At 39.6% G+C, this 21,749-nt stretch overlaps 1 long non-coding RNA gene and 1 other non-coding gene across 5 annotated transcripts in view; both read right to left on the bottom strand.

Moving 5' to 3' along the window:
- The window catches only part of LOC110255500 (uncharacterized), a 125,559-nt gene that overhangs the window by 32,089 nt on the left and 71,721 nt on the right, over positions 1–21,749 (bottom strand). The gene's annotated exons all lie outside the window — the stretch shown is intronic.
- LOC146400081 (U6 spliceosomal RNA) lies at positions 18,604–18,708 on the bottom strand. Its single transcript, XR_014816921.1, has one exon. It is a non-coding gene; the product is annotated as a U6 spliceosomal RNA (small nuclear RNA).

Here is a 21,749-nt window from a genome sequence, read left to right as displayed (position 1 = left end):
GATGCAGCTCAGATCTGGTGTTCCTGTGGCTGAAACACAGGCTGGCCGCTTCAGCTCTGATTTGACCCCTAGTATGGGAACCTCCATGTTCTTTGAGTGTGGCCCTAAAAAGCAAAAAAAAAAGGGGGGGGTCATTATTTCAAGCATTTTTTCTGACCAGAACAGCATGAAACTAGAAATCAACCAGAGAAAGAGCAGCAAGAAAAAATTATTACATGGAGATTAACAACATGCTACTAAAAAACCAATGGGTCAACAATGAAATCAAAGAGGAAATTAAAAAAAAATACCTTGAGACAAATGACAATGAAAACCCAATCAAGCAAAATCCATGGGATGCAGCAAAAACAGTTCTTAGCAGGAAGTTCTCAAAACAAAAACAAAATGAAAAAATGGGAAAAATCTCAAATAAGCAACCTAACCTACACCTGAAAGAATTTTAAAAAGAAGAACAAAGCCTAAAATCAGAAGGAAGGAAATAATAAAAATAAAAATCAGAGAGGAAATAAAATAGAGATTAAAAAACAATGGAAGAAAATCAATAAAATCAAGAACTAGTTCTTTGAAAGGGAAAACAGAATCCACAAACCTCTGACCAGGGTCAACAAAAAGAAAAGAGGACCCAAATAAACAAAATAAGAAATGAAAGAGGAGAAATAACAACCAATACCACAGAAATTTAGAAAAGAGAGAGAGAGAATACTATGAACAATTGTATGTCAGCAAATTTGACAACCTAGAAGAAATAGACAAATCTCTAGAAACAAACAGTCTGCCAAAATTGAATCAAGAAGAAATAGATATTTTTAATGGACAAATCACTAGAAGTGAAATAAAATCTGTGATTAAAAACAAAACAAAACTCCCTACAAACAAAATTCCAAGACCAGATGGCTCTACTGAGGAATTCTACCAAACAAACAAAGAAGCAATTATATTGATTCTTCTTAAACTCTTACAAAAGATTAAAGAGGAAGGAACATTCATGAAGACATTCTATGAAGTCACCCTGATACCAAAACTAAACAAAGACACTGCCTAAAAAGAAAATTACAGGCCAACATCTTTGATGAATATAGATGCAAATATTTTCAATAAAATATTAGCAAACTGAATCCAACAATACATTAAAAAATATCATGCACCATGATCAAGCTGGATTAATCCCCAGGGTTACAAGAATGCTTCAATACTCAAATCAATCAATGTAATACATCACAGCAACAAAGAAAAGACAAAAACCACATGATCATCTCAATAGGTGCAGAAAACTATTTGATAAAATCCAACATCCTTTCATGATAAAAACTCTCACCAAAGTATGTACAGAGGAAACATATTTCAACACAATAAAATCTATTTAGGACAAAGCCACAGCCAACATAATACTCAATGGTGAAAAGCTGAAAGCATTCCCACTGAAATATGGAACAAGATAAAGATGCCCACTCTTACTACTTCTATTTAGTATAGTATTGCAAGTCCTAGTCACATCAATCAGACAAAAAAGTGAAATAAAAGGTATCCCAAATGGAAGAGAAGTAAAATTGTCATTATATGCAGGTGACATGATACTACATATATAAAACCCTAAAGACTCCACACAAAAGCTACTTGATCTGATAAACAAATTCATCAAGGTAACAGGATACAAGATTAACATACAGAAATTGGCTGCATTTCTTTGCAGTAACAATGAAATATCAGAAAGGAAATGTTAAAAAAAATCTCTTTTAAATCACATCAAAAAATAAAATACTTAGGAATAAACCTGACTAAGGAAGTAAAAGAATTACATGCTGAGAACTATAAAATATTGATAAAATATTGATAAAGGAAAATGAAGAGAATTCAAAGAAATAGAAAGATTCCATACTTCATAATGATTTGGTTTACATACATCTTGAGGTGATTATCACAAGAAATTTAGTGAACATCTTCTCACAAAGAAACAAAATTAAAAAATTGAAAAAATAATTTGTGTGATGAGAACTGTTAGGATTTACTCTCAACATCTTTTGTATATCATATAGCAGTATTAATGATATTTATCATGGAGTTCCTGCTGTAGAGCTGCAGAAGCGAATCCAGCTAGTATCCATAAGGGCTCAGGTTCGATCCCTGGCCTCACTCAGTGGGTTGGGGATTTGGCATTGCCATGGGCTGTAATGTAGGCTGGCAGCTGCAGCTCTTCTGTTCTCTTTCTACACATTTTGGAAATTGAAGGTTGTAAGCCAATCTTAGTTAATTTATTAAGAAACCAAAGTTCTTATTTCTATCAGAAATGTTTGTGGCAGCAAATGAACATTTCAAATGAACATCTGTCAAAAAATTTAGTGGTAAGAGTGTAAAATATCAAAGTTTTACCATTCAAAAAAAAAAAGAATTACATGCTGAGAACTATAAAATATTGATAAAGGAAAATGAAGATAATTCAAAGAAATAGATTCCATGCTCTTGTGTTGGAAGAATTAATATTGTTAAAATGACCATGGTACCCAAAGCAATCTACAGATTTAATGTGATCCCTATCAAATTACCCATGTGTCATGCATTTTTCACATAAAAACCCCAAAACTTATACTGAATCATAAAAGATCCAGAATTGACAAAGCAATCCTGAGGAAAAAGTACAAAGCTGGGGGTATAACCCTCCCAGACTTCAGACTGTAACACAATGATACAGTAATCAAAACGGCATGGTATTGGCACAAAAGCAGATATACGGATCAATGGAACAAAATAAGAGTCCAGAAATAAACCCAAACATCTACAGTGAATTAATCTTTGATAAAGGAGGCAAAAATATACACTGGAGAAAAGACAGTCTCTTCAGCAAATAGTGTTGGGAAAGTTGGATGGCCACATGTAAATCAGTGAAGTCAGAACACACCCTCACACCATGCACAAAAATAAATTCAAAATGGCTTAAAGACTTAAATATAAGACATGGCACCATAAAACTCCTAGAAGAGAATATAGACAAAACATTCTCTGACATAAATCTTACAGTGTTTTCTTAGATCAGGCTCCCAAGGCAATAGAAATAAAAGCAAAAATAAATGAATGGGACCTAGTTAAACTTATAAGCTTTTGCACAGCAAAGGAAGCCATAAACAAAACAAAAACCTATGGACTGGGAGAAAGTACTTACAAATGATGTAACTGACAAAGGTTTAATCTCCAAAATATATAAACAGCTCAAACAGGTCAATAACCAAAAAACAAAACAAAAACATTTGGTTCAGACATATGGTGTATGTGCTTGACTGAGGAGCCAATGGGGCAAAGCTGCCATCTGTGGGATTATGACTGAATGTCTTTAAGTCAGAATCCCACCCAGGCAGAACAATATAGCAGCATCACAGGAGCCTCAGTTGGCCTCGGACAGCCAGTTCCCCCACCATTCCTGCTGGCAGGCCACCATGAATGTGTGAATGCAGCATACCAACTGTGCAGTGGGACCAGGGTCTGGTGCAAAGAGTCCATCATCCTGGGTAAGGGGGTGAGGCCGGAAAGCACATCCAGCCCCGCATACCTCAAGTTCATGGGGAAACTGGTGCTCACCTATTCATAGGTGACCTGCTTCTGGGTCAGGGTTTTGTATGTAGCAGAGCAGCTTCCTCACCACAATCTATTGAAAGTTAGCCCTTGACCAAAAACAAACAAACAAACAAAAACCCAACACATTCAAAAAAATGGGGAGAAAACATAAATAGACATTTCTTCAAAGAAGATACATGGATGGCCAATAGGCACATGAAAAGATGCTCAACATCACTAATTGTTAGAGAACTAGAGATGAAAATCAAAACTATAATGAGGTACCACCTCACACAGATCGGAATGGTCATCATTAAAAAGTCTACAAATAACAAGTGCTGGAGAGGCTATGGAGAAAAGGGAAGCCTCCTACACTGTTGGTGGGAATATAAGTTGGTACAGTCACTATGGAAAACAGTATGGAGGCTCCTTAGAAAACTGAAAATAGAGTTACCATATGAACCAGCAATCTCACTCCTGGATATATATATCCAGAGAAAACACTAATTCAGAAAAGACACGTTCACTCCAAGATTCACAGAAGCACTGTTTACGATATAGCCAGGACATGGAAGCAACCTAAATGTCCATCAACAGAGGAATGGACAAAGAAGATGTGGTACATGTACACAGTGGAATACTACTCAGCCATAAAAAATGAAGAAATAACGCCATTTGCAGCAACATGGATGTCAGGTAAAGACAAATGCCATATGACATCACTTACATGTGCAGTCTAAAATATGGCACGAATGAACCTACCTACAAAACAGACCCATGGACATAGAAAACAAACTTATGGTTATCAAAGGGGAGAGGATGTAGGAAGGGATAAATTAGGAGTTTGGGATCAGCAGATAAAAACTATTACATATAAAATAGATAAGAAACAAAGTCCCACTAGGAAACAATATTAAGTATCCTGTAATAAACTATAATAGAAAAGAATATGAAAAAGAGTGTGTGTATGAGTCACTTTTTCGTATATCAGAAACTAGTATAACATTGTAAATCAACTATACTTTCATTAAAAAACTGTATTATAAAGCAGTAGTAATCAAAACAGGATGGTATTTTCATAAAATATATACATAGATCAGTTGGAAAAAACAGCAGGAATATAAACCCATGCATATGTGGTCAATTAATTTATTACAACGCAGTCAAGAACACTCACTGAGTATATTCAATTCAATAAGCAGTGTTGAGAAAATCAGACAACCATGTGCGAAAGAATGAAACTGGGCCACTATCTTCTACCACACATAAAATCAAGTAAAATGGTTTAAAGATTTGAACATAAAACCTGAAACCATAAAACTCCTAGAAGAAAATATAAATTCTCTGACGATGGTCTTAGAAATGACTTTTTAAATCTGATACCAAAAGAAGAGGCAGCAAAAAACAAAAAAGGCAGCAAAACCAAAAAAATAAACAAGTAGACTACATCAAACCAAAAAGTTTCTGCACAACAAAGAAACTATCAACAGAATGAAAAGGCAATCCGAAGAATCAGAAAAAATATTTTTCAAATCATATATCTGATAAAGGGTTAAGACTCAAAATATATGAAGAACTTATACAACTCAACAGCACACAAAGAAGATCTGACTGAAAAATGGCAGAGGATCTGCGTAGACATTTTTCCAAAGAAGACGTACAGATGACCAACAAGTACATGAAAAGATGCTCAGTATCACTAATCATCAGGGAAATGCAAATAAAAACCTCACACCTGTTAGAATGGCTATTATCAAAAAGACAAGAAATAACAAGTGTTGGTAAAGATGGGGAGAAGGCGCACTGTTAGTGGGAATGTAAATTGGCGCAGCCACTGTGGAAAACAATAAGGAGGTCCCTCAAAAAACTCAAAATAGACCTACTGTATGATGCAGCAATTCCACTCTTGGGTATATATATATATGAAGAAAATGAAAACATTAATTTGAAAAGATATATGCACCGCAACATTCATAGCAGCATTATGCACAACAGCCAAGATACTGAAGCAACTTAACTGTCCATCAACAGATAACCGGATAAAGATGTGCATTCCCCACCACCGCCCCTGCCCCACACACACAATGGACTATTACTCAGCCATTAAAAACAATGAAATTTTACCAACTCCAACAACATGGATGGACCTAAAGGGTATTATGGTAAGTGAAAAAAGTCAGAAAAAGGACAAATATTGTATGATATCACTGATATGTAAAATCTAAAAAATACAACCAACTAGTGAACATAATAAGAAAGAGGCAGACCCATGAATATAGAGAACAAACTAGTAGTTACCAGTAGGGAGAGGGAAGAGGGGAGGAGCAATATAGGGGTAGAAGATTAAGAGGTACAAACTACTATATGTAAAATAATCTACAAGTATATTTTGTACAACATAGAGAATATAGTCAACATTCTACATTCTATAAAAATATTGAATCACTGCGTTGTACAACTGAAACTAATGATATTATAAATCAACTATACTTCCAAGATACAGAAAAAATAAAAATGTTTGCTTTTGTATTCAATATAGCTTTATCTTCATTTCTAAAATGATTTTTTAAGTTTCAAATATTTGTCCGAGGTAGTTCTGACATTCACCTTTATTTTCAAATATTCTTATTTTCCAAACACTTCATTTGTGAATTTCTCTAAAACTTTTAATTTATGCTGTTTTTACATAGCTTCTATCATTTTCTTATTTCATTTTACCTTGTTTTAAATATTAGGTTATGGTTTCCATCTCTTTTGTGAGGATGTCCTCCTTATGTGCTTTCATCATCTGAAGGAATATTATTCATCTACTTATATTTTTTCTTATAAGAACTTTGTATAGACATTAACCATGGTCTTTTCTGTTGCTCATATTTAAGCGAAATGAATTTTCCTTTTACTCTTGCAAAAGATGGAAGCCAATAATCATTCTTCTAGCCTCACATCTCCAGAGCATATTTTTATAATAAGAAATATGCTTTATTACCTTCTAAAATAAGCTTCAATTTACCCTCACCCATTTTTTCTGCCTTCCCTCTTCTGTCCCTATCTTCATTTTTCTGCACAGTTTTGATCCTACTACCAGTACTTTTTCCTCAGTGTGGTACTAAGAGAGCTTAATAGGAGAAGAAAATGAATACGCAGCAGGGATTTATGTAACCCATAAAACCTAATTTATGTACTTTCTGGCCCTTTGCAAAATAACTTCCTCACCTCTGTTCTAGAGCAACTTTTTCTCTGGAGGGTTCCTCCATATCCTGTCAATCACTGTGCACCATCCTAGCAATGAGATGGGACCCAAGCAGGAAATAATAAATGGAGCTTTTCCTAACATTAATAGGCAGACAGTAGAAGAGAGGTATTCTAGTAAGGTCCTTAGCTATGAGTCTGTGAATCTCAGGCTGCTCATGGCTACTGCCCTTGGCCCCTGACGAGGGCTATGCCCAGTGACAGAAAAGGAGGCTAAGGCTGTGAAAGAAGCTTGGGTGATTTAAGAATCCTCTAAATCAACCCGAAGCAGCTGCATCCCTGAACCTTCCAGTCCCGTGAGCCCTTTTCTGCTTGAGCTCCTCTGAGACCAATTCTGATACTGCAACCTAAAAAGCCCCAGACTAACACAGTTGTATACATGAAAACACTTGTACAGGGACATCTAATGGATTTTTTTCTCAAATTTTTTCTCAAATTATTCCCTACTCTGTTTTTCTTGGGGTTTTCGTTTGTTCTGTTGTTAGCTGGAAGAGGATGAAAGACAAAAGAAATAAAAGTTTAACAAGGGATGGAAGAGAAATTAACTTTGTTGTGGGCAACAGAATTCCTTAGCTAAGCTTTTATAAATTAAAATTTTTTAAAGTACATAATAAATAAGTTCAGTTATAACTAAAACAAAGGGAGGTAATTGGGTTAGTGAGAACAACTAACATCATAAGGGCCAGTGCAGACAGACTTCGAATTTTAAAATATGAAGGACTGTTTAATAGTGATAGTTTTACTTCTTCCTTTCCAATTTGGATTCCTTTTATTTCTTTTACTTCTCTGACTGCTGTGGCTAGGACTTCCAAAACTATGCTGAAGAGTAGTGGTGAGAGCAGACATCCTCCTCCTGTTCCTGATCTCAGAGGGAATTCTTTCATCTTTTCACCACTGAGAATTATGTTTGCTGTGGGCTTGTCATATATGGCCTTTATTATGTTGAGGCAGGTTCCCGCTATGTCCACTTTCTGAAGGGTTTTTATCAGAAATGGGTGTTGGATTTTGTGAAGGGCTTTTTCTGTGTCTATTGAGAGGATCATATGGTTTTAATTATTCAGTTTGTTAATGTGGTATATCACACTGATGGATTTGCGGATATTGAGGAGCTCTTGCAACCCTGGGATAAATCCCACTTGATCATGATGTACAATCCTTCTAATGTATTGTTGGATGCAGTTTGCTAGTATTTTGTTGAGGATTTTTGCATCGATGTTCATTGGTGAAATTGGCCTGTAGTTTTCTTTTTTTGTGATATCTTTGTCTGGTTTTGGTATCAGGGTGCTGGTGGCCTCATAGAATGAGTTTGGGAGTATCCCTTCCTCTGCAGTTTTTTGAAATAGTTTCAGAAGGAGAGGTGTTAGCTCTTCTCTAAATGTTTGATAGAATTCGCCTGTAAAGCCATCTGGTCCTGGACTTTTGTTTGTTGGAAGTTTTTTAATCACAGTTTCAATTTCAGTTCTTGTGGTTCATTCATCTATTTCATCTTGGTTTAGTCTTGGAAGATTGTACTTTTCTAAGAATTTGTCCATTTCTTCTAGGTTTCCCGTTTTATTGGTGTATAATTGCATATAGTAGTCTCTTATGAGTCTTTGTATTTCTGTGATGTCCATTGCTACTTCTCCTTTTTCATTTCTAATTTTACTGATTTGAGTCTTTTTTTCTTAGTAAGTCTGGCTAAGGGTTTATCAATTTTGTTGATCTTTTCAAAGAACCAGCTTTTTGTTTCATTGATCTTTTCTACGGTTTTCTTTGTTTCTATTTCATTGATTTCTGCTCTGATCTTTATGATTTCTTACCTTCTACTAACTTTAGGTCTTGTCTGTTCTCTCTCAAGCTGCTTTAGATGTAAAGTTAGCTTGTTTATTTGAGCTTTTTCTTGTTTCCTGAGGTGGGCTTGTATTGCTATAAACTTTCCTCTTAGAATGGCTTTTGCTGCATCCCATAGGTTTTGGAGTGTTGTATCTTTGTTGTCATTTGCTTCTAGGTATTTTTTAATTTCCTCTGATTTCTTCAGTGATCCATTGGTTGTTTAGTAGCATGTTGTTTAGTCTCCACGTGTTTGTGTTTTTTGCAGTTTTTTTTTCTTGTTGTTGATTTCCAGTCGTATAGCATTGTGGTCAGAAAACATGCTTGATACAATTTCAATTTTCTTAAAGTTACCGAGATTGGATTTGTAGCCCAGGATGTGATCAGTCTTAGAGAATGTTCCATGTGCACTTGAGAAGAATGTGTATTCTGTTGCTTTTGGATGGAATGCCCTATAAATATCTATTAAGTCCATCTGGTTTAATGCTTCATTCAGGGCCTGTGTTTCCTTATTGATTTTCTGTCTGGATGATCTGTCCATTTCTGTAAGGGGGGTGTTGATATTATACCTAGAGAATCCTAAAGACTCTACCACAAAACAGAGCTCATCCACCAATTTGGCACAGTCGCAGGATACAAAATTAATACACAGAAATCAACGGCATTTCTATACACTAACAACGAAAGATCAGAAAGAGAAATTAGGGACGCAAGCCCGTTTACCATCGCATCCAAAAGAATAAAATACCCTAGGAGTAAACCTACGTAAAGAGACAAAGACCTGTTCTCTGAAAACTATAAGACACTGATGAAAGAAATCAAAGATGACACAAATAGATGGAAAGATATACCATGCTCTTGGATTGGAGGAGTTAATATTATCAAAATGAATATGCTACCTAAGTTAATATTATCAAAATGAATATGCTACCTAAGGCAGATTCAATGCAATCCCTACCAAATTACCAAGGACATTTTTCACAGAACTCAAACAAAAAAAAATTTTTTTTTTTTTTTTTTTTTTTTTTTTTTTGTCTTTTGCCTATTTCTTAGGCCGCACTCATGGCATATGGAGGTTCCCAGGCTAGGGGTCTAATCAGATCTGTAGACGCTGGCCTACGCCAGAGCCACAGCAATGTGGGATCCAAGCTGCGTCTGTAACCTACACCACAGCTCACGGCAATGCCAGATCGTTAACCCACTGAGCAAGGGCAGGGACCGAACCCGCAACCTCATGGTTCCTAGTCGGATTCGTTAACCACTGTGCCACGATGGGAACTCCTCAAACAAAATATTTTAAAGTTTGTTTGGAAGCACAAAAGACCCAGACTAGTCAAAGACATCCTGATAAAGAAAAATGGAGCTGGAGGAATCAGGCTCCCTGACTTCAGACTATACTACAAAACAGCAATCATCAAAACCATATGGTACTGGCACAAAGACAGAAATATAGATCAGTGGAACAGGATAGAAAGTCCAGAATTAAACCCACACACCTACAGTCAACCAGTCTGTGACAAAGGAGGCAAGAATATACAATGGAGAAAGGACAGCTTGTTCTATAAGTCTTGCTGGGACAACTGGACAGCCACATGGAAAAGATACACAAAAATAAACTCCAAATGGATTAAAGACTTAGATATAAGACCAGACACTATAAAACTCTTAGAGGAAAAAATAGGCCAAACACTCTCCAAATAGGCCAAACACTCTCCAACATAAACGACAGCAACGTCTTCTCAGATCCACCTATCAGAGTATTGACAATAAAAACAAAAATAAACAAATGGGACCTAATCAAACTTAAATGTTTCTGCACAGCAAATGAAACCCTAAACAAAACAAGAAGACCACCCACAGAATGGGAGAAAATCTTTGCAAATGAATCCACTGACAAGGGATTACTCTCCAAAATTTATATGCACCTTCTGCAGCTCAATACCAAAAAAACAAACAACCCCATCACAAAATGGGCAGAAGATCTAAACAGACAGTTCTCCAAAGAAGACATATGGATGGCCAAAAACACATGAAAAGATGTTCAACATCACTCATTATTAGAGAAATGCAAATCAAAACCACTACGAGGTACCACCTTACACCAGCCAGAATGGCCATCATCAAAAAGTCTACAAGCAATAAGTGCTAGAGAGGGTGTGGAGAAAAAGGAACCCTAGTACACTGTTGGTAGGATTGTAAATTGGTGCAACCACTGTGGAAAATAGTATGGAGAGTCCTCAGAAAACTAAAAATACAACCACCATTTGACCCAGCAATCCCGCTCTTGGGCATCTATCCAGAGAAAACCATGACTCACAAAAACACATGTATTCCAACGTTCACTGCAGCACTGTTTTCAATAGCCAAGACATGGAAACCACCTAAATGTCCATCGACAGAGGAGTGGATCAAGAAGATGGGGTACATACACACAATGGAATATTAGCCATTAAAATGAATGAAATACCAGCATTTTTAGCAACATGGATGGACCTAGACATTATCATGCTAAGTGAAGTCAGCCATACAATGAGACACCAACATCAAATGCTTTTACTGACATGTGGAATCTGAAAAAAGGACAGACTGAATGTCTTTGCAGAACAGATGCTGACTCACAGACATTGAAAAACTTATGGTCTCTGGAGGAGACAGTTCGGGGGATGGGGGGAAGTGCTTGGGTTATGGGATGGAAATCCTGTGAAATTAGATTGTGATGATCATTATACAACTACAGATGTGATAAATTCATTTGAGTAAATATATATATATAAATATATAAGTAAATATATATATATAATTCATTTGAATTCATTTATATATATATATATATAAAGGACTGTTTAATGGAATGGGGCTTATCAGAATTGCCAGTGGAGTTTTTTCAAAAACAGATTTTGAAAGGCTATGCCAAGGACCTACTACAGTAACTGATCAACAGAAAAGTTTGAGAACCACTGCTCTAATATATCTTTTAAAAATTATGTGTATTTCATATTTGCTTACTTTCAGTTTTTTTAATGACAACATTCAAATTCCTTATTTGTCATCTCTAAATACATATTCATACCACCACCAGGGGGGTTCACCAATATCACATAACAAGTTTTCAATTGATTACACAGACTTAACAAGGACTTGGGTAAATTTCATAGTTTTTTTATACAGAGGTCAGATCCAAAACAAAAATTAACAATCATCAGAGTAGCAGAAAGGCACAGGGCAAACCTTGGTTAAAAGGTTTCATGATAGTCTCAGATCAACAACCCGCTTTCTCTTGAATAACAGAGGGAACAAAAATCTGACCCAGATAAATAATTTAGGACTGGCTTTAATTAGCTCCTGATGTGATTCTCTGGATACTAAAAATCATTTGTGTATAAGCATGACAGATGCCAAGCCCTCAGGCTCTGGAAAGCAACCTCTCTTCTCTCTTCCTTAGTGGCTGAAAAGACCACCAAACGCTCTCTTAGATGCTGTGTGGGACAACAAGAGGTCCAGAACGGCGGCAGACTCACCCTGCAAACCCCAAGGGTGAAACAACATTCAGTGGTTGTGTGGAAAGGACCCTACAGGCTACCCTGTGGAGCCTCTGGGCCACACCCATGAGGGAGGGGCCATTCAGTTCTACTGGTACGTAACCTGTCCACACAGAGTTCTGCTGTTCTACTTTATGCCCGAAGAGAGATGTGTGAGAAAGGGGGCCAACCAGGAAGAAACAGGCCCCTATGACTTTACAAAAGACCTCTTTTCTGTACCTTTTTTCTTAAAGTCCCTGAAATCAAAGGGAGCTAGTTGTTGATATGGATGAGGGAAGGGATGAAAAGGATGCCAATCATCCCGTGTTTTGCTTAATTTGTTCAAAAAGAGTGAATGCACTTCTCCCTGGTTTGATCTTCGGAGAACTGAACCTGGCCATTTCCCAGGTGGCTCTAGAAGCTGGCTAACAGTTAGAACTTGGGTCACAGGTAGGAAGCAATTCTCTGAATAACTCTCCCGGCTCCCCCACACATCCTGTCCCCAACTGCTTCCTAGAAGTTCAGAGTGACTTGCAGCCAAAGTTCTTCGTGTACTTCTGGTGTTGAGTCAGTCTAGAAAGACGGCCTCCTTCCAGGCCCTTAATAATAGTAGCAGCAGCAGTACGAATAGCCACAAACCAATTTGACAAATACTATCACGTTTGATTTCACAGCAATCCTATGAGGGAAGACAAGTACTGTGATCTTTATTCTGTGAATTAAAAGCTGAGATTTAGAAAAGTTTAACTAGACCAGTAAAGAGCAAGCCCTTGAAATTCAAGTCTTCTGGCTACAATTCAGTTCAAGGATATAGACCCTAGTGTTCAAAGAGGTTATATCACCTGCCTAAATTACCTCAACTAAGTAGTGGTAGACCTTGAAGTTGACTGGTTAAATAACTAGTAGAACCAGAGAACTCTGCCTCTCAAATGTTAAGATGAGTCTGGGAGTTCCCATTGTGGCTCAGTAGCAATGAACCCGACTAGTATCCATGAGGATACAGGTTCGATCCCTGACCCCTCTCAGTGGATTAAGAATCCGACATTGCCGTGAGCTGTGGTGTAGGTTGCAGATGCAGCTTGGATCTCGAGTTGCTGTGGCTGTGATGTAGGCCAGCAGCTACAGCTTTGTTTCAATCCTAGCCTAGCAACTTCCATATGCCACAGGTGTGGCCCTAAAAAGGAAGGAAAAAAAAGAGAGAGAAAAGAAGAGTCTGAACCTGAGTAGCTGGTGTTGCTTCCAAGGGCTTCCCACAGGAGATGCAATGGCTTTGCTCTGTCATGCTCCAGAGAGCTCTCTGGTGACAGAGGGGGAGATGGATTTTAAGTGGACATAAGGAGGAGACATCTAGTGCTTACAGTCATCAATCTTATACTTCAGAAGTAGAGCGATGGTCATACAGAGATGGCCTAAAAACATAGGCCATTCAAGGAGACCCAAGCCACCTGTGGGTTCAGAAAACATCTCAGGTCTCTTCCAGGCCCAAGGTTGCTATAAGGCCCTGGAAAAGTGGGGAGAGAGAAAAGAAGCTTCAAAAGCAGAAGGAATGATTCAGTGAGGATTACAGCTGCATTTTTACTGTGGATGGTGAACCAGAGAATAAAGAATAGACATTCCCTTATTTTCGGAGATCCAGGTAGGGAGATAAAGAGGAATAGAGGAGGAATATAATTGGAGTTGGAGACACAAAAGAATGTGGGGTGGGGGGGGATAAGCAAGAGGGGAGGAGAAGGGAAAAAGGAACATGTAACATTTCCTTAGAGAGAACCATTCGAAGGAACACTACATCTCAAACCTGATAGTGCCTGATAAACTCAACTTCAAGTATTCCATAAAAATAAGAGAAAGGTACGGCCTAAGTGAAAAATTCAAAAACCAATTTTTAGTCCATTTCTTCATTCCTTCTGTACAGAAATATTCAACAGTTCTGACCCGGCTAAATTGTGTCCTCCAAAAAAGGTATGTTGAAATCCTACCTTCCAGGCCTTCAGAATGTGCCCTTATTTGGAAATAGGGTCTTTACAGGAGTAATCGAGTCCAAATGAGGTCCTGGGAGGGGGGGGGTAATGCAACAGGACTAGTGTCTTTATAAAAAGGGACATTTGGACACAGAGACATACAGACAATCAGGGAGAATGCCACAGGAAGATGCAGGCTGGTAAGCCAAAAACACCAAGGATGGCTCGTGAGCTACCAGCAGCCAGAAGAGGTTATGCAACAGATTCTCCTTCAAAGCCCTCAGGAGGAGCCAACCCTGCAAGCACCTTGACCTTGGGCTTTAAGCCTCCAGAACTATGAAGCAATAAATTTCTGTTGTTTAGGCCACCGGGTTCGTGATACTTTGAGACGGTCTCCCTAGCAAACTAAACAGAACTGGCTCTTCCGAGTTTCGCCTTTCCTGGACGCACACTTTCCATTAAAGGTCTGCAATGCTCCACAATTGTGAAGCTCAAAAGCAGGTTAGAGCAGGAACTAAACATAGAGGTCACTGGGTACAATGCCTGTTTCACAAGATCAAAATCCAGGAAGAGTGAGTGACTTGCCCCTGTTTTCACAGTGGCACAACCATGACTAAAGCCCAGGTGTCCTCACTTTTTTTTTTTTTCTTTCCTGGCCTTTTTATCCTTTTTTTAGAGCTGCACCCTCGGCATATAGAGATTCCCAGGCGAGGGGTCAAATCAGAGCTATAGCTGCCAGCCTACATCACAGCCATAGAAATGCCAGATCCGAGCCACATCTGCAACCTACACCACAGCTCACAGCAATGCCGGATCCTTAACCCACTGAGCAAGGCCAGGGATTGAACCCGCGTCCTCATGGATGCTAGTCAGGTTCGTTAACCACTGAGCCACGACGAGAACTCCAAGGTGTCCTGACTTTATGACCTGATTGTCCCTGCAAAGACACCTGATGAATAACTGCATACTGGTTGCAGGCATCTTAAAATGACACTTTAGGTTGGAGATAGCTATGTCTTGCTGGCATGGCAACTGTGAGAGAGGGGTCATTTTATTTCTCAGGGAATGTGACCAGAAGGCTGCATCAGTGAGGCCTAAATGCATGTGTTTTCTGCAGATAGATTGCATTGCTGGTCCTTTCCCAGATGGTCAAACCATGGGATTGGGAGGGCTGGAGAGCAAAGAATTCTACACTAACTCAAATGCCAAGAAGGTCCTTGAAAATTTACCCAACCATATCTTTCCAGCTACATTTTACCACCTCACCCATGAGGGTGAACTTTGAGTTTTGACCTGACCTAGCTGCTCTCCTCATCTCTATCATACTTAGAGCTAGTACAATGAACACAACCACGATCTTGCCTTCATTCTGGCTGCCATGCTCTAAGAAGGAGAGTAACAAGGCACAGTCCCTTTTCTGAAATTCTTAGGGCTCAATGTTTTTCGAATTCGGAATTTTTCAGGTTTTTAAAAATATGGCCTATACACATAACTCCTCTAGTAGGGTCTGGAGCCGTCCTCTGATCAAACACATTAGCATTTCTGTAGCAAAATGCACAAATATTTTTTTAAGTAGTTAAATCAAGATAATAAGTTCACTTCAAGTTTTCTTGCCAAACAGGTTCAGAACACATCGGGCCTGGCTTAGCCCTAAGTGAGTCATTAAAAACCTTGGTTTCAGGGTTTTCTTTATTGTAGTCATGGACTAGTACTAATCCCCATTTAATATGGATAACCAAACTGATCACCAGAGAGGTGAAGCACATTACTCAGGGTGTCCCAGGTAATACTGGGCCAAAGTGGAATTCAAACTTAAGCAATTTGGCTCCAAAAGCTACAGGCTTAACTACCACCTCATCCTGGCACTCCATTGTCATACTGCCTCTCCAAACTGCACATGATTAGAGGGTATCAGGCTGCTTCCACATCTGGAAGACTACACGCAGAAAAATTGAGAGAACTAGAGCTGTCCAGGTAAAACTACAATTCAAAAAGATACATGCACCCCTAAAGTTCATAGCAGCACTATTCACGACAGCCAAGACAGGAAAACAACCTAAATGTCCACTGACGAACAGATTAAGAAGATGTGTTTTACATATACAATGGGATGCTACTCAGCCATAAAAAAAGAAGGAAATAATGCCATTTGCAGCAACACAGATGCATCTAGCGACTGTCATACTAAGTGAAGTGAGAAAGAGAAAGACAAATACCCTATGGTCACTTATATGGAAAATCTAAAATATGGCAGAAATGAACCTATCTACAAAACAGAAAGAGACTCACGGACATGAAGCACAGACTTGTAGCTGCCAAGAGGGAGGAGAGGGAGAGTGGGATGGACTGGGGGTTTGGGGTTAGTAGATGCAAACTATTACATATAGAATGAATAAACAACAAGGTCCGACTGGATAGCACAAGGAAACTATATCCAGTCCCCTGGGACAGAACATGATGTAAAATAACATTAAAAAAGAATGTATGTATATATATAACTATACATATGCTGTACAGGAGAAATTGGCACATTATAAATCAACTATACTTCAATGAAAAAAAATGTTTTAATAATTTTAAAAAAGAGAACTAGAGCTGTTTAGCAAAGAGCAGAGAAAGCCAAAGAGGAGATGTGACCACTTTCTTCAGATCTGTCTCCTTCCTAAATTTACTTCCTGACTCCAGTTTTAATAAGCAGACATCAGGACAAGGACACTTGGAGCAACTGCAAGGAGAAAGAGACTCTGAAACTGGAAGACAGGAGCTCAGAATGTGCATAGGATGAGCAGAGGGCGACCTGGTCTTTGCCCAAGCAAAGGAGAGGAGAGCTGCGAGCTAGAGGCTGCTGTCAACAGCCTTGGATTCTTCCTTCCTCCCTTCCTCCCTCTTTCTTTTTTCATCAAACTCTCACTCAGTACCCACCCCAAGTACACTGTGCTTAGTGCTAAGAAATACCAGAGAGCAAACTGCTCCTGCCTGCCTTTCTGGTCTATATTCTCGTGCCCTCTCCTGCTAAATCCAGCCGCACTGGCCCTTCTACACAAGGTACCCCCAAGAGCTTCCCACCTATAGGACAGGTGCACCTTCAGTTCCTCATTCCTGGCATGTTCTGCATCCTTTTCTTCAAACAGCTCAGTTTATATATCATTTCCTCAGTGAGGGCGATCCTAACCACCCCATCTCAGGAGCCACGTCATCACCTGTTCTCACGTCACCTTTTCTTCTTTGCACTTATGGGTGTCTATTGTTTTTCTGATTTTTATTGTTTACTCTATCCCCCTACTGAATTCAAGCTGCATGAGATCAGGATGCAATGTTTTGAACAGTGTCTAGCACACAGCAATAAATATTTACAGAATAATAAATTGTGCTTCCATTTGGGGAAATGTGTTAGTTTTGTTTTTTTTTTTTTAAGTTTGTGGTTATAAACTAAAGAAAATATAAAGTGAGTTGTGTGGTTGATCTGGCTAGCTGTACGGCAACATCCAGTTTCTGCTGCTTTAACAGAACTCCAGTAGGAGTTCACTTCTCTCAGCATCCCTTATAGCATGGTTTGGTCAATGGGTTGTGGATGGAAAAATGAGGTGTGCCATTTCCAAGCCACACCCTTAAAAGAAACACAGAAGCCATCTCTGGCCCTCTCCCGCTTCCCACCACCTAGATGATGTCAGGATCTAAAGCAAACACTTTGGACCCAGAGACGGAAATCTTGCCTTGAGAAACAGAGCTGTCTTGTCTAGCCAGCGGTGGACAGCTCATGTCTGGACCATTACACTGAGGAAAATAAGCTTCCTTCTTGTTTAAAACCCTTGTATTGGGGGGTTTCCTAGTTACAACAGCTAGGCAGCATTCTGGCTTAAATACATTTTTAAAGTCTTTTTCAGCAATTTAGTATGTTCTTCCTATACTTGGTCTAGCTCTGCCAGGAACTACAACCAAATACTGTCCCCATTTTTTTTTTCCTTTTTAAATTTTATCCTTACTGTTTTTTTCAAGTTCATTTTTGCATTTGCAACCTTTCACTTGAAGAAAGGAAACACTTTAGTGAGTGCCTGCTAGGAGCCAGTTACTATGCTAAATGCCTTGCCTGTAATATGTTGTTCGATTCTCCTGACAGACACATGAGTCCAATGTCATCATTTTGATTTTATAAATAAGAAACAGGCTCAGAGTGGTTAGGTGCCTTGTCCAAGGTCATACAGCTAGGCAGTGACAGAGGTAGGCTTGGAACCCAGGTGATACTCAAGTTGGCTTTTCCCACTACTCTGTATTTAGACCACAGAGTGTGTACATCACAGCCTGCACTGGGGTTCTGAGGTTTTTCTTTTGCCTGTAATTAATTTCATCAATGTAATTTCGTAACTTTTACTTCATGACATCTTTATCCAATCCTCCATCCCTTAGGGCCAGGTTCGTTTGTTTAATAAACTGTGGCAAAATATTCCTAAACTAAAACTTACCATTTAACCACTTTAAGTGCATTTACACTGCTGTACTATCTCGAGATCTTTTTCATCACCCCTGAAAAAAATATGGGATGCTTCACAAGTTTGTGTCTCATCCTTGCACATGGTCCATCCTAACCTTCTCTCTATTGTTCAGTATTGGTACATGTGCTGCCCTAGTGAAACAGGGGGCATGGGGTTAAGTCACTGGTTTTCTAATCCTTGGCTTCTGGCTTGCTTTCCTTTCTTTTTTTTTTTTTTTTTCCCCCTTCTGTGACCTGCAGTCTGCCACCCAGGAATGAAATAGTGTCCTGGTCACAGATGTGCCGTTGAGAGTTGTGAGCTGGGGGGGGGGGGGAATAAAATTGATGCTTTATAAAATGGCCTGGCTTGGATCTTATCTTCGTCTCTGCTCCACCAACCCCCAGAAGTCTGAGCAAGAACCCAGGAGAAAATTCACACACCGCTGAATTCAAATCTGAATCAGTTAGTGACTCCGATCTGCTCTACTTTGGGGTCACTGGGGTGAGAGAGCACCACCCAAGGCGAGGGCTGGAAGGACCGGGGGCAGGGGGGGCTGTGGTGTCATCAGGTTTGCCTCCCTTGATTCACAAGTGAGACCACTGAGGCTCTAATCAGGCAGGACTCCTGACCCAGTCCAGAGCCCTCTCCACTTTGACATCTTGCTGACAAGTCTCACCCAATACCCTTCGCTCCCCTCTTAAGTCTATTTAAAGGGCTTTCTCTCCCTAAAATCCTTTTAAAAGTCTATTCAAAAGCTTCAAGCCCCAGAGTCCTCAATTCAACCCCTAGCCTGGGAACTGCCATGGGTATGGCCCTTAAAAAAAAAAAAAAAAAAATGCCTCAGGAGTTCCCATGGTGGCTCAGTGGAAACAAATCCAACCAGTATCCATGAGGATGAGGGTTCCATCCCTGGCCTTGCTCAGTAAGCTAAGGATCCAGCATTGCCATGAGCTGTGGTATAGGTCACAGACTTGGCTTGGATCCTGTGTTGCTGTGGTATAGGCCAGTGGCTACAGCTCCTATTTGACCCCTAGCCTGGGAACTTCCATATGCTGTGGGTGTGGCCCTAAAAAGCTAAAAAAAAAAAAGAACCTCAAGCCCCATTAGCTCCTCACACAGGCCATCGACCCCTCTGTCCCCCAGGCCCAGGGCTAAGGTGCCACTAGACCTTCATTAAATTGGCACTGCCATAGATGCTATGCTTTGCTACCCAGACCCCCACTGAGCATGGCAGGGAACGCTAGCTAACAGCCCTCAGCAGCTGGCCCTCTCCAGACTGCCCCTTCCCAAGGCAGACTGCATCCAGTGACTGATGCCCTAAACTGGCAACATGCAGGCCAACCTTGCCCCAAACTCTCTATGGGGTAGCTGAGAACTCTGCAGCCTCTGTCCATCCCTCTGTCCAGTGGGGTTCTTACCCTTCCCCAAAAGGTGCCAACCAGTAGCTCTGCTAATAAACCTCCTGCACACCAATCACCCACCAGAGCCAGCCACCAGGAGCCAGGCTGCCACAGCTCCAAAATAAAGATGACAATGAGGAGGTTTGAGTTAACAGCCGTTTAGCGGATGGTTTACAGATGCCACATTAAATCGACACCATTAATTATTCCCTTTGGTATCCATGAACTAATAATAATCAGTAGGTTAAAAGTTCTCATTTTGTGTAAATTCCCAGCCTATGTGTAGTAGGGGCAGAGAAATCATAGCCAATGATAAATTAAATGCAGCACATACAGCCAAATAATTTCAAAGGCAAAATTATTAGTTTGAAAGTATGAAATTGTGAATATGTGACAGTTGGTCTTTAAAAATGGCAATTCCATATTGTGCATAGAATATCCTGTCAAAAATATTTAGCAGAAGATTATTATGAACTGGGCCTGTAGATGCCTTCTAATGGGTTGGCCTTCTCACAGGCAACATGCCAGGGGCTATGAAGATGCTAAAAATGGCCTTGCCCTCTTCGAAGTATAGATGCTACAAGCAGAACATAGAGAGGAAAATCAAGCTAACACCAAGATCTGAGGGCCAAGAAAGGAAAGTGACTCACAGATCTATGCATCACTATGACTCACGGTCTAGTATGAAGCACCCAAGGCTCTCGGGATTTCTTCCTCCTCGCAGGCTCCTGCTCTTCTCTCCATTTTCTCCTTTCCTCTTTCTACTCTCTCTCTCCTAGAGGCCTTCCTCACCTGCAGGAAAGCACCGCAGCCAGAACAGTCTATGGTTTCAGGGGAAGAAACAAATTTCTTGCTATTCTCTCTCCTTTTCATGAAAGGCTTTTTCATGGTAATACCAACATGTGAGTTTCCTGTGTTCATTATGCTTTCAGGCCCTTGTGACAGTTCCCCAAATCTCTACAAATAAGTGAGCTGATTCATGTCTCCAAAAATGCTTTGTCCCCACAACTACTGACGTATGGGAAGAGTCCCTGAGCTGAGTCTGTTCCTCAGACTATCTTGTTTACTGAGCTGATGTGACACATATGTAAGCACTTGGGCTTCTGATTTATACTTTCAACTCTGAAAGTCTAATGATTGGTGGAGAGAACTTGAAGCTCTTGCAGCGTGAGTTGCCAACCCCATGCTTACCCCAGCCTGGACCTGCTGTCTCTCTCTCACCCCATGTGGGGTGCCTGTGAGAGTTTGCTGAGCGTGGGAGGCACAGCCAGAGGCCCTCCAGGATCTAGTGGGGGCAGCCCGAGGTGGGGTGAGCCAGGCCAGGGGAACAGGAACAGTGTTCAGATGCTCAGGCCTGGTCCTTGAGAAACTAAAACACTCTAGGCAGAAGCATTCAACATGCAAAGCTATACCCCGTATCAGTAAATAGATGCACTCCTTTAAAAAATGAGTTTGCAAGGGCGACAGCAATGATTAGCAGGAAGTGGGGCCTCAAGAAGGACTTCCTATTCAGGAAGTTTTAATAGAAATCTTTTTTTCTTCTTAAATGTTAACGGGGTTTATTTTCTTATTATAAAAGCAATACATATTATTGGTAGAAAAATTAGGAAAATCATACACACATCATCCTAATCCCACAGTTATTCAGAGGTAACTGCTATAAATATTTATTTAATGTTGAATCATTACATTGTACACCTGATACTAAAGGAATGTTGTATGTTAATTATACTTCAATAAAAAATAAAATTTCTAAAAAAAAAACTCAGATAATTTTACTTGGATTCATCAGAAAAAAGCTGA

Source organism: Sus scrofa, chromosome 9 (assembly GCF_054392235.1).
Source record: "Sus scrofa isolate SSC_HxYL_T2T_F1_AM1 chromosome 9, Sscrofa_HxYL_maternal_Yorkshire_Landrace_v2.0, whole genome shotgun sequence".
NCBI classification, from domain to species: domain Eukaryota; kingdom Metazoa; phylum Chordata; class Mammalia; order Artiodactyla; family Suidae; genus Sus; species Sus scrofa.
Note: the sequence above shows the minus strand (reverse complement) of the source record. Positions and strands in the feature narration are given on the sequence as shown.